This window comes from Pseudophryne corroboree, unplaced genomic scaffold (assembly GCF_028390025.1).
Source record: "Pseudophryne corroboree isolate aPseCor3 unplaced genomic scaffold, aPseCor3.hap2 scaffold_1065, whole genome shotgun sequence".
Classification (NCBI taxonomy): domain Eukaryota; kingdom Metazoa; phylum Chordata; class Amphibia; order Anura; family Myobatrachidae; genus Pseudophryne; species Pseudophryne corroboree.
This window is the reverse complement of record NW_026967692.1, coordinates 26001-39232: the sequence shown is the minus strand read 5'-3', so window position 1 is coordinate 39232 and position 13232 is coordinate 26001. Positions and strand designations below refer to the sequence as shown.

At 42.6% G+C, this 13232-nt stretch overlaps 1 non-coding gene across 1 annotated transcript; it reads right to left on the bottom strand.

The window, feature by feature from the left end:
* Positions 1–10123: 10123 nt before the first annotated feature.
* Positions 10124–10197, bottom strand: TRNAS-ACU (transfer RNA serine (anticodon ACU)). Its single transcript has one exon. It is a non-coding gene; the product is annotated as a tRNA-Ser (tRNA).
* Between the last annotated feature and the right edge of the window lie 3035 nt (positions 10198–13232).

The following is a 13232-nucleotide window of genomic DNA, read 5'->3' as shown; positions in this document are numbered from 1 at the left end:
GACTCTGGGTTGTGAGCTGAAAAATCCCATCTGTCCCTCTGACAGATTTACTGTAGGTCTATCCCCCATAAGCCGATGTGTCTGTGGGTACTTGGTACATGTGTGTCAACATGTCGGTGGCTGAATGTTTTTCCCAAGAGGAAACTATATTAGGAATGCAGACATATGATGGTGGCCCTGTTGGCACCACCAATAACTGACTGGGTGAAAGTTTCAGTAATATCAGAGTGAGGTTGGATAAATCTGTGTCCCAGACACAGACGTAGAGAAAAGATGTGATGTTCATGGCTATGCTTCTTTTCCCTCAGGCCCCGCAAAAATGTTATTTTGCCCAGTTACTACACACTGATACTGACTCGGATACTGATTCCTATGTCGACCATAATATTTCCTGATTAGATCCAATATTGGCAAGGAGCATTCAGTACATGATTGTGGATATTAAGGACATATTAACATCACTGAGGACCCTGCTGTTCCTGACAAAGGGGTCTATATGTATGTATATATAGATATATAATGAAAGCTGATGTAACGTTCCTCCATCTCTGTTTGAGAAAGTCTGGGCCAGCTCGACAAGATGGTTTCAAATCCCCAAAAGGTTTCCGGTTGTTTATTCATTTCCTGCCACGGACAGAATAAAGTGGGAATCACCCCCTGTTCTGCACGGGGCCCTGTCACAAATCCAGCGGATCGTATGCAGGAAGCTACATTATTTCTAGTTATGTAACCACGGGTACATTACTTAGACCAGCCATTACATGCGCATGGGTGAGTAGTAGTATTCAAGAATTGGTCGAAAACCTTGTCATCCGATATAGATATCCTGGAGACATGGGATGCTCCTTACGTTGGATCAAATCAAGGACACTGCAGCATACTTACGACTGCAAGGGATATAGGACTCTTGAGTTCACGGGCCAATTTCATGGCAGTCTCGGATAGGAGGGCATTGTGGATTCACCAAGGGAATGCTGATGCTGACTCCAAGAAGAAAGGGAGTCTCTTCCCTATGAAGGTGAAGCCTTGTTTGGCGACGGCCTAGTTAATTTGATCTCGGCAGCTCCCGCAGGTAAGTCAACCTTCTTGCCCTATGTTCCCTCTCAACGGATGAAGACGCATCATTATCTAACGCAGTCATTTTGGCCCAATAGATATGCAAGAAGTTAAGATTCCCCTTTCTTTGCAGGTAGAGGAAGGAGAAGAGGGAAGAGGGCTGTAGCCTCTTCAAGATCGCAGGAGCAGAGATCGTCCTCTGCTTCTGCCAAATCCACTGCATGACGCTGGGGCTCTCTTGCAGGAGCCCACACCAGTGGGGGCACGTCTAAAACACTTCAGTCAGTTCTGGATTAATTTGGACCTGGACTCGTGGGTTTTACAAATAGTGTCCCAAGGGTACAAACTGGGGTTTCAAGACGTTCCCCCTCACCGATTGTTCAAATCGGCCTTAGTCAGCAGGGAGAAGGCTTTTATTCAAGCCTCTTCGTGGTCCCGAAGCCGGAAGGCTCAGTCAGACCAATCTGAAATCTGAAATCCCTCAATTTCTACCTAAAGAAATTCAATTTCAAGATGGAATCTCTCAGGGTAGGGATCTCCAGTCCGGAGGAAGGAGATTTCATGGTTTTGGTAGACATAAGGATGCCTACTTGCATGTTCCGTTTAGCCACTGCATCAAGCTACCTGAGGTTTGCAATTCAGTATTGTCATTACCAATTTCAGACGTTGCCGTTTGGTCTGTCCACGGCTCCGAGGATTTTCACCAGGGTGATGGCGGAAATGATGGTTCTCCATCGCAAGCAAGGAGTCACAATTATCCTGTACTTGGATGATCTCTTGATAAAGGCGAGATCCAGGGACCAGTTGTTGCAAAACATTGCACTCTCCCTGACAGTTCTTCAACAACATGGTTGGCTCCTAAACTTGCCAAAATCGCAGTTGGTCCCAATGACGCGGTTGTTGTTTTTGGGAGTGATACTGGACACTGAAGAGGTTTTCTTCCAGTGGAAAGGCTATGGAGAGCCAGAGTCTGGTCAAACAAATTCTGAAACCAGCAAGAGTGTTAATCCATCAATGCATTCGGTTGCTGGGGAAGATGGGAGCGGCCTACGAGGCCATTCAGTTTGGCAGGTTTCATGCTAGAGTGTTCCAGTGGGACCTGTTGGACAAGTGGTCCGGATCCCACCTACACATACACCGGAGGATAATCCTGTCTTCCAAGACCAGAATATCACTCCATTGGCGGCTGCACAGTTCTCACCTCCTAGAGGGGCGATGGTTCGAGATCCAGGACTGGATCCTAGGGACCACGGATGCAACCCTCCGAGGCTGGGGAGCAGTCACACAGGGGGAAAACATCCAAGGAAGATGGTCAAGTCGGGAAAGTTGTCTCCACATAAATGTTCTGGAGTTAAGGGCCATTTAATAACTGCAGACACAGTACGCACTGGGACGGGTGCCCAGCATCCTCTACGGACTAAGAGAAAAGGATTTACCGGTAGGTATTAAAATCCTATTTTCACGAACGTCCTAGAGGATGCTGGGGACTCCGTAAGGACCATGGGGATAGACGGGCTCCGCAGGAGACATGGGCACTTTAAGAAAGACTTTAGTTCTGGGTGTGCAGTGGCTCCTCCCTCTATGCCCCTCCTCCATACCTCAGTTTGATACTGTGCCCAGTGGAAACTGTGTGCTTTTCAGGAGCTCTCCTGAGCTTTCTGACAGAAAGTATTTTGTTAGGTTTTTAATTTTCAGGGAGCACTGCTGGCAACAGACTCCCTGCATCGAGGGACTGAGGGGAGAGAAGCAGCCCTACTCTCTGAGTTGCAAGGTCCTGCTTCTTAGGCTACTGGACACCATTAGCTCCAGCGGGATTGGTACGCAGGATCTCACCCTCGCCGTCCGTCCCAGAGCCGCGCCGCCGTCCCCCTCGCAGAGCCGGAAGATAGAAGCCGGGTGAGTATGAGAAGAAAAGAGACTTCAGCGGTGGCAGAAGACTTCATGATCTTCACTGAAGTAACGCACAGCACTGCAGCTGTGCGCCATTGCTCCCATACACCTCACATACTCTGGTCACTGTAAGGGTGCAGGGCGCCCTGGGCAGCAATAAATAAACCTCTTTTTGCCAAAAATATAACATATATACAGCTGAGCACTGTATATATGTATGAGCCCCCGCCAATTTTACAGTTTAAGCGGGACAGAAGCCCGCCGCCGAGGGGGCGGGGCTTCTCCCTCAGCACTCACCAGCGCCATTTTTTCTCCACAGCACCGCTGAGGCAGCTCCCCAGACTCTCGCCTGCTGAAACCACGGTAGACAAGAGGGTTGAAAAGAGTGGGGGGGGGCACATAATTCGGCGCAAATTACATACAGAAGCACTACTGGGCAAACATTAAGTTACTGTGTTATTCCTGGGTTATATAGCGCTGGGGTGTGTGCTGGCATACTCTCTCTCTCTGTCTCTCCAAAGGGCCTTGTGGGGAAACTGTTTTCAGAAAAAGCATTCCCTGTGTTTGTGGTGTGTCGGTACACGTGTGTCGACATGTCTGAGGAAGAAGGCTATATTAGAGAGGAGCGGGAGCAAATTAATGTGGAGTCTCTGCGACAGCTGATTGGATGGATATGTGGAATGTTTTAAATGCTAGTGTAAACTCAGTGTTTTGGGTTCGAACGCGTTTTGGCAAAACCTCACCGAATTATTTTTGTCGGATTCGGGTGTGTTTTGGATTCGGGTGTTTTTTTCCAAAAACACTAAAAAACAGCTTAAATCATAGAATTTGGGGGTCATTTTGATCCCAAAGTATTATTAACCTCAAAAACCATAATTTACACTCATTTTCAGTCTATTCTGAATACCTCACACCTCACAATATTATTTTTAGTCCTAAAATTTGCACCGAGGTCGCTGTGTGAGTAAGATAAGCGACCCTAGTGGCCGACACAAACACCGGGCCCATCTAGGAGTGGCACTGCAGTGTCACGCAGGATGTCCCTTCCAAAAAACCCTCCCCAATCAGCACATGACGCAAAGAAAAAAAGAGGCACAATGAGGTAGCTGTGTGAGTAAGATTAGCGACCCTAGTGGCCGACACAAACACCGGGCCCATCTAGGAGTGGCACTGCAGTGTCACGTAGGATGTCCCTTCCAAAAAACCCTCCCCAAACAGCACATGACGCAAAGAAAAAAAGAGGCGCAATGAGGTAGCTGTGTGAGTAAGATTAGCGACCGTAGTGGCCGACACAAACACCGGGCCCATTTAGGAGTGGCACTGCAGTGTCACGTAGGATGTCCCTTCCAAAAAACCCTCCCCAAACAGCACATGACGCAAAGAAAAAGAGATAGTATACTCGTAACTAGTATGTATGTATAAAGAAAGAAAAAAAAACCACGGTTAGGTGGTATATACAATTATGGACGGGCTGCCGAGTGCCGACACAGAGGTAGCCACAGCCGTGAACTACCGCACTGTACTGTGTCTGCTGCTAATATATAGACTGGTTGATAAAGAGATAGTATACTCGTAACTAGTATGTATGTATAAAGAAAGAAAAAAAAACCACGGTTAGGTGGTATATACAATTATGGACGGGCTGCCGAGTGCCGACACAGAGGTAGCCACAGCCGTGAACTACCGCACTGTACTGTGTCTGCTGCTAATATATAGACTGGTTGATAAAGAGATAGTATACTCGTAACTAGTATGTATGTATAAAGAAAGAAAAAAAAAACCACGGTTAGGTCACTGGTATATACAATTATGGACGGGCTGCCGAGTGCCGACACAGAGGTAGCCACAGCCGTGAACTACCGCACTGTACTGTGTCTGCTGCTAATATATAGACTGGTTGATAAAGAGATAGTATACTCGTAACTAGTATGTATGTATAAAGAAAGAAAAAAAAACCACGGTTAGGTGGTATATACAATTATGGACGGGCTGCCGAGTGCCGACACAGAGGTAGCCACAGCCGTGAACTACCGCACTGTACTGTGTCTGCTGCTAATATATAGACTGGTTGATAAAGAGATAGTATACTCGTAACTAGTATGTATGTATAAAGAAAGAAAAAAAAACCACGGTTAGGTGGTATATACAATTATGGACGGGCTGCCGAGTGCCGACACAGAGGTAGCCACAGCCGTGAACTACCGCACTGTACTGTGTCTGCTGCTAATATATAGACTGGTTGATAAAGAGATAGTATACTCGTAACTAGTATGTATGTATAAAGAAAGAAAAAAAAACCACGGTTAGGTCACTGGTATATACAATTATGGACGGGCTGCCGAGTGCCGACACAGAGGTAGCCACAGCCGTGAACTACCGCACTGTACTGTGTCTGCTGCTAATATATAGACTGGTTGATAAAGAGATAGTATACTCGTAACTAGTATGTATGTATAAAGAAAGAAAAAAAAACCACGGTTAGGTCACTGGTATATACAATTATGGACGGGCTGCCGAGTGCCGACACAGAGGTAGCCACAGCCGTGAACTACCGCACTGTACTGTGTCTGCTGCTAATATATAGACTGGTTGATAAAGAGATAGTATACTCGTAACTAGTATGTATGTATAAAGAAAGAAAAAAAAACCACGGTTAGGTCACTGGTATATACAATTATGGACGGGCTGCCGAGTGCCGACACAGAGGTAGCCACAGCCGTGAACTACCGCACTGTACTGTGTCTGCTGCTAATATAGACTGGTTGATAAAGAGATAGTATACTACTAATATTATATACTGGTGGTCAGGTCACTGGTCACTAGTCACACTGGCAGTGGCACTCCTGCAGCAAAAGTGTGCACTGTTTAATTTTAATATAATATTATGTACTCCTGGCTCCTGCTATAACCTATAACTGGCACTGCAGTAGTGCTCCCCAGTCTCCCCCACAATTATAAGCTGTGTGAGCTGAGCAGTCAGACAGATACATAATATATATAGATGATGCAGCACACTGGCCTGAGCCTGAGCAGTGCACACAGATATGGTATGTATGTGACTGAGTCACTGTGTGCTGTGTATCGCTTTTTTCAGGCAGAGAACGGATTATAAATAAAAGTGGTGGTCACTGGTCACTATCAGCAAAACTCTGCACTGTACACTACTGAGTACTCCTAATGCTCCCCAAAATTAGTAAATCAAGTGTCTAAACGGAGAGGACGCCAGCCACGTCCTCTCCCTATCAATCTCAATGCACGTGTGAAAATGGCGGCGACGCGCGGCTCCTTATATAGAATCCGAGTCTCGCGATAGAATCCGAGCCTCGCGAGAATCCGACAGCGTCATGATGACGTTCGGGCGCGCTCGGGTTAACCGAGCAAGGCGGGAAGATCCGAGTCGCTCGGACTCGTGAAAAAAAACATGAAGTTCTGGCGGGTTCGGATTCAGAGAAACCGAACCCGCTCATCTCTAATATATTATATTATTTATTATTATTATTATCCTTTATTTATATGGCGCCACAAGGGTTCCGCAGTGCCCAATTACAGAGTACATAAACAAATAATCAAACAGGAAAACAGCAACTTACAGTTGACGACAATATAGGACAAGTACAGGGTAAATAAACATAGCTACATCAGCAGATGACACTGGAATAAGTATCAGGTGGCAGAAGACTGCTGGATTTGGTGCAGCTGAAGATTATTAAAGTAGGTAAATAGGTTGAGGGAAAGTGGAAGTAGGAGAGGAGACTGTAAGGGAATCCGAGCAGAAGAATTGTAGAAATGCAGGTGAGAAAAGCAGTGTAGGCTCAAGGGGTGTAGATTTAGTATGAAATGAGTCAAAAGCGTAGATAAAGTGGGTGCAGAAATGTATTTGGAGTGTAAGAAATGAAAGGATTGTGAGAGGTTTAAGAAGCAATGGTAATTATGTTAGATGTTTTAAGTGTTTGCAGGTAAAATTGCATTGGTGCAGCTGTGCTTAAAAAACAAAATTACAATAATACAGATACAGGCATTTGTAGGTGAAATGGATGGTTTATGAAATGTCCAAGTAAGGTAGTTCTGTGCTATGTAATCAGATGCAACAATCAGGAGGTGAGTGATCTGAGGAGTAAGTGACTCACATTTGTTATTAGTTCTTCAGTTTTCTTTGTTTTGTTAGATTGGTGTGCTTCTGTTTTCCTTCTTTTTCACTTCAATTGAACACTGCTGTTATGTGTCAATTTTATCACGCTTTTATAAAAATGCACGCTTAGATCAATAAATGCACAGCCAAATGGCTTTGCACAGACTACACCATTGGACTTTAGTAGAAGACTATTACAAGTGAAACCAATAATTGAAATCTGTAACCACACCCCACCCCCTCAAATGCCAGGCAATAAATTACCTTAAAAACAACAACCAGGCATTCCACAAAGATTAAACTGGGTCTATATCATTCAAAACTTTAAAAAAGTACTTCAAAATCACATTCTATGCAATAATGTTTCAATTTGCATTACCCAGCAGAATTAGCTTTGCATATATAGATATAGTGCAGCAGAATAGATTGGTGGTTGTAGTCAATTGTAATTACCTGTAGGTGACAAGAAGAGAAGAAACGTCAATTCACAATCGATATCAGCTGAAGATAAATTAACGCTGATTGAACGCTGCGTTATGTGTCAATTTTATCACGCTTTGATAAAAATGCATGCTTTGATCAATAAATGCACAGCCAAACAGCTTTGCACATCCTACACCATTGGACTTAAGTAGAAGTCTGGTGGTCAGCAAAATTTTGCACTGTCCTCCTACTATATATAGTGCGCACAACTACTAAAATACACCACAGGTATGGATGGATAGTATACTTGACGACACAGAGGTAGGTAGAGCAGTGGCCTACTGTACCGTATTGCTATATATTATATACTGGTGGTCAGCAAAATTCTGCTCTGTCCTCCTACTATATATACTGCGCACAACTACTAAAATACACCACAGGTATGGATGGATAGTATACTTGACGACACAGAGGTAGGTAGAGCAGTGGCCTACTGTACCGTACTGCTATATATTATATACTGGTGGTCAGCAAAATTCTGCCCTGTCCTCATGCTATATAATACAATGCAGCACAGATATGGAGCATTTTTCAGGCAGAGAACGTAGATATTTTCAGCACACTGAGCACAGATATTTGCAGCACACTGAACACAGAAACTGAGAAAACGCTGCACGTCCTCTCCCTATCATCTCCAATGCACAAGTGAAAATGGCGGCGACTCGTGGCTCCTTATATAGAATAGAATAGCTGCTGACGGGCACGATTGAGGGAGGAAAGGGACATTTGAATCCAGCCCATAGATGCAATGTGAATATGTAATTTGTACCTTCCTATCTTAAAATATATATACAGTGTATATGTCACAATTGAGGGCCTGAGCTGACTGGAGGCAGCCTCAGTTGTAGGGGCTGAGGTGTAGTGGAATCTGGGAGGTTGTATCAGACCCCTGGACATGTAAGTTAAATGTAGAAGAATTGCCCGAAGGCGTGCCCACGACAACCAGGATAAAAGTCAATGATGTTTATTTTGACAAACTCCATGCATCACAGCAGTAATAAAAGAGAAACATAAAATCAGCAGAGAAATAATACAGTTCCTGGGTACTACAGGAGGACAAGGACCACAGGGCTCTGGTAGTATGAGACAGTTCTTATTATCTTCTAGTTGGAAAGTCCTTACCAGGCCCGACTGTAGCAATGGAGATAGCCCAGGATCATACTAGCTGGTGTTCCAGGAAAAGCTGGGCTGCTGTGGATAAAATGGCTGCTGTGGGTACTGGCTGAAACCAGACTGATGTAAGCACGGAGTGGATTGCTGGATGGAACCAGCCAAATAATAAATGAAGCTTGAGAGCGATGAAATATGATTGATATATGGCGTTTGAGAGCGGTGAAATAATAGTGCCGGTGGTGAGTGGTAATCTGCGGAAATGATACCGGCACTTTAAGAAGAGCTGATCTCTGCTGGAAGCTAGGCTGGAAGCAGGTAAATCTGTAACTGGAAACAGATGAGTCCCAGAGGACTGGAGAGTCAGGCTGCACCGCAGGTGGTAGACTAGAGCGGGTCTCTTTAGTGGAGGTTTGGAGATGGTAACTGGAACCTGGAAAACAACCACGGGAGAGAGACAAACTGGAACTAGGTTTGACAACCAAATCACTGACGCCTTCCTTGCTCAGGCACAGAATACTTATACCTGCAGCAAGGAAGGGATTGGCTAGGCAATTATGCAGATTACAATGGAAACAGCGGATTGGTGGAAATGAACAGGTGACAGAATCCAACATGGCTGCGCCCATGCAGACACTTGGAGGGAAGATTGGTTTGATAATCCATGTGGGAACTTTAACAGCAATGGCGGCGCCGGCCACAGTAAACAGGAGACGCCAGACTGATGAGTGCACATTTGAACCACGCGGGCAACAGCGGAGGCCGCGGCTGACATAAGCGCCACTCTGACATCCTGCATGCAGAAACTCAGGGACGGCGGCGGAGGCCGCGGGAGATGCCATTCAAGATGTAACATGGCGCCGCTGTGACAGCGTCTCAGAGTGACAGGAGAGGAGGCAGGAATGGGGACATCAGAATAACAGATGGGATCCGGTCCTGGAGCGCTGAGCCAGCCTTAGGAGGCATCTGAAAGGTAAGTTATGGCGTCCAGATACCCGGATCGTGACAGTATACACTAGAGGTCTTTCCGAACCCCCTAATCCTAACATTGTAATTTGCTTTAGGGCGCACCTCCAATTAGTCTAGTGTTTCTTGCTGCCTTTCCAATGAAGCAAGTTTAATTTAGTAATAGGTGAAAAACCATCCCTACAAAGGTGTTAATCAGAGACTTGGCTTTGTGGACACTTTTCAGAGAACAAATTTGTTAGCATAAAAATAAAGCCAGAAAATGAAGAGCTGTTTAATCACTCAATTGGATTTTTTTTTGCCGGCATATTTCTTTTTCTCTGCAACCCACTGCTAAATTGTGCTTCCTAGCTGTTTTTATTAAATCACTGAATCAAATCTAACTCTGATTACATCAGAAAAGGCCAGGTACCCTACACCATAACAGGGGGTTTGAAATTTTGACTTGTCTACTTAAAGATCACCAAAATCTGATAACAAGGTCAATTACGTCCCTGGGTGGGATTGAACCACCAACCTTTTGGTTAGTAGCCGGACACACTAACCGATTGCGCCACAGAGACACTTCGTAAAAAGTACATACTGACAAAGGCTAATAAGCATACATCTAGAACGTTTCCTAGAAAAACTTTAAAAAGTCAATAATCTGGAGAGTTTTTGTAAAATGTTTCTTCCATCAACCAACGAAGAAACACATTGGTACTTTCCCATGATGAGTGAGTGCTTCAGGATCTCTTGCACGTGAAGCATGTGCAGCAGAGTACTGCAATAGAAGCATGCTGGGCCCATAACCCAGAGGTAGGCAGATTGAAACTATCCTTTGCTATATGCATTTTTTTTGTTAATCTAAGTAATCAAAACTGGGATTGATATTTTTGCTCTTTTATTTTTACTTGAAGTACAATAACTTTTACAATTTTAATTTGTTTGAATAGTATATTGACAGTATAGTTTTCTTTAAAAAATCCACTTAATTTTCTTTACCCTATTATTAAAAGGGTAATTGACAAAAACAAACTACATTGTCACCAGAAGAGCAATACAAAATGTAAAAGTGATATATTAAAATCATCTTTCCAGCTTGAATTTCAATGATGCATTGGGGCAACGATTTTGTGAGAAACATCTTCACCCTTAAATAAAGATTTTCTTAATTCCTTACCTGTGTGCTAATTAGATATCACCTTGTTTTCACATTAAACAGACTTCCACATGAGAAAGCAGCAAGGATGCAGTGGCGTTAATGTTTCCTGGTGTCAACCTGTATTATTTCAGTAGACATTGAAATGAGGATGCATCTTGCTGCCTTTCCAATGAAGCAAGTTTAATTTAGTAATAGGTGAAAAACCATCCTTACAAAGGTGTTAATCAGAGACTTGGCTTTGTGGACACTTTTCAGAGAACAAATTTGTTAGCATAAAAATAAAGCCTGAAAATGAAGAGCTGTTTAATCACTCAATTGGATTTTTTTGCCAGCATATTTCTTTTTCTCTGCAACCCACTGCTAAATTGTGCTTCCTAGCTGTTTTTATAAAATCACTGAATCAAATCTAACTCTGATTACATCAGAGAAGGCCAGGTACCCTACACCATAAGAGGAGGTTTGACATTTTGACTTGTCTACTTAAAGATCACCAAAATCTGATAACAAGGTCAATTACGTCCCTGGGTGGGATTGAACCACCAACCTTTTGGTTAATAGCCATACACACTAACTGATTGCGCCACAGAGACATTTTGCAAAAGTACATACTGACAAAGGCTAATAAGCATTCATCTAAAACGTTTCCTAGAAAAACTTTAAAAAGTCAATAATCTGGAGAGTTTTTGTAAGATGTTTCTTCCATCAACCAACGAAGAAACACATTGGTACTTTCCCATGATGAGTGAGTGCTTCAGGATCTATTGCACTTACATGTGCAGCAGAGTACAGCAATGGAAGCATGCTGGGCACATAACCCAGAGGTAGGCAGATTGAAACTATCCTCTGCTATATGCATTTTTTTTTTGTTAATTAAAGTAATCCAAAACTGGGATTGATATGTTGGCTCTTTTATTTTTACTTACAGTACAATAACTTTTACCATTTTAATTTGTTTTAATAGTATATTAAAAGTATTGTTTTCTTTCAAAAATCCACTTAATTTTCTTTACCCTATTATTAAAATGGTAATTGACAAAAACAAACTACATTGTCACCAGAAGAGCAATACAAAAAGTACAAGTGATATATTAAAATCATCTTTCCAGCTTGAATTTCAATGATGCATTGGGGCAACGATTTTGTGAGAAACATTTTCACCCTTAAATAAAGATTTTCTTAATTCCTTACCTGTGTGCTAATTAGATATCACCTTGTTTTCACATTAAACAGTCTTCCACATGAGAAAGCAGCAAGGATGCAGTGGCGTTAATGTTTCCTGGTGTCAACCTGTATTATTTCAGTAGACATTGAAATGAGGATGCATCTTGCTGCCTTTCCAATGAAGCAAGTTTAATTTAGTAATAGGTTAAAAACCATCTTTACAAAGGTGTTAATCAGAGACTTGGCTTTGTGGACACTTTTCAGAGAACAAATTTGTTAGCATAAAAATAAAGCCAGAAAATTAAGAGCTGTTTAATCACTCAATTGGATTTTTTTTGCCAGCATATTTCTTTTTCTCTGCAACCCACTGCTAAATTGTGCTTCCTAGCTGTTTTTATAAAATCACTGAATCAAATCTAACTCTGATTACATCAGAGAAGGCCAGGTACCCTACACCAGAACAGGGGGTTTGAAATTTTGACTTGTCTACTTAAAGATCACCAAAATCTGATAACAAGGTCAATTACGTCCCTGGGTGGGATTGAACCACCAACCTTTTGGTTAATAGCCGTGCACACTAACTGATTGCGCCACAGAGACACTTTGCAAAAGTCCATACTGACAAAGGCTAATAAGCATTCATATAAAACTTTTCCTAGAAAAACTTTAAAAAGTCAATAATCTGGAGAGTTTTTGTAAGATGTTTCTTCCATCAACCAACGAAGAAACACATTGGTACTTTCCCATGATGAGTGAGTGCTTCAGGATCTCTTGCACTTACATGTGCAGCAGAGTACTGCAATGGAAGAATGCTGGGCCCATAACCCAGCGGTAGGCAGATTGAAACTATCCTCTGCTATATGCATTTTTTTTTTTGTTAATTAAAGTAATCCAAAACTGGGATTGATATTTTGGCTCTTTTATTTTTACTTAAAGTACAGTAACTTTTACCATTTTAATTTGTTTTAATAGTATATTGACAGTATTGTTTTCTTTCAAAAATCCATTTAATTTTCTTTACCCTATTATTAAAATGGTAATTGACAAAAACAAACTACATTGTCACCAGAAGAGCAATACAAAATGTACAAGTGATATATTAAAATCATCTTTCCAGCTTGAGTTTCAATGATGCATTGGGGCAACGATTTTGTGAGAAACATCTTCACCCTTAAATAAAGATTTTCTTAATTCCTTACCTGTGTGCTAATTAGATATCACCTTGTTTTCACATTAAACAGACTTCCACATGAGAAAGCAGCAAGGATACAGTGGCGTTAATGTTTCCTTATG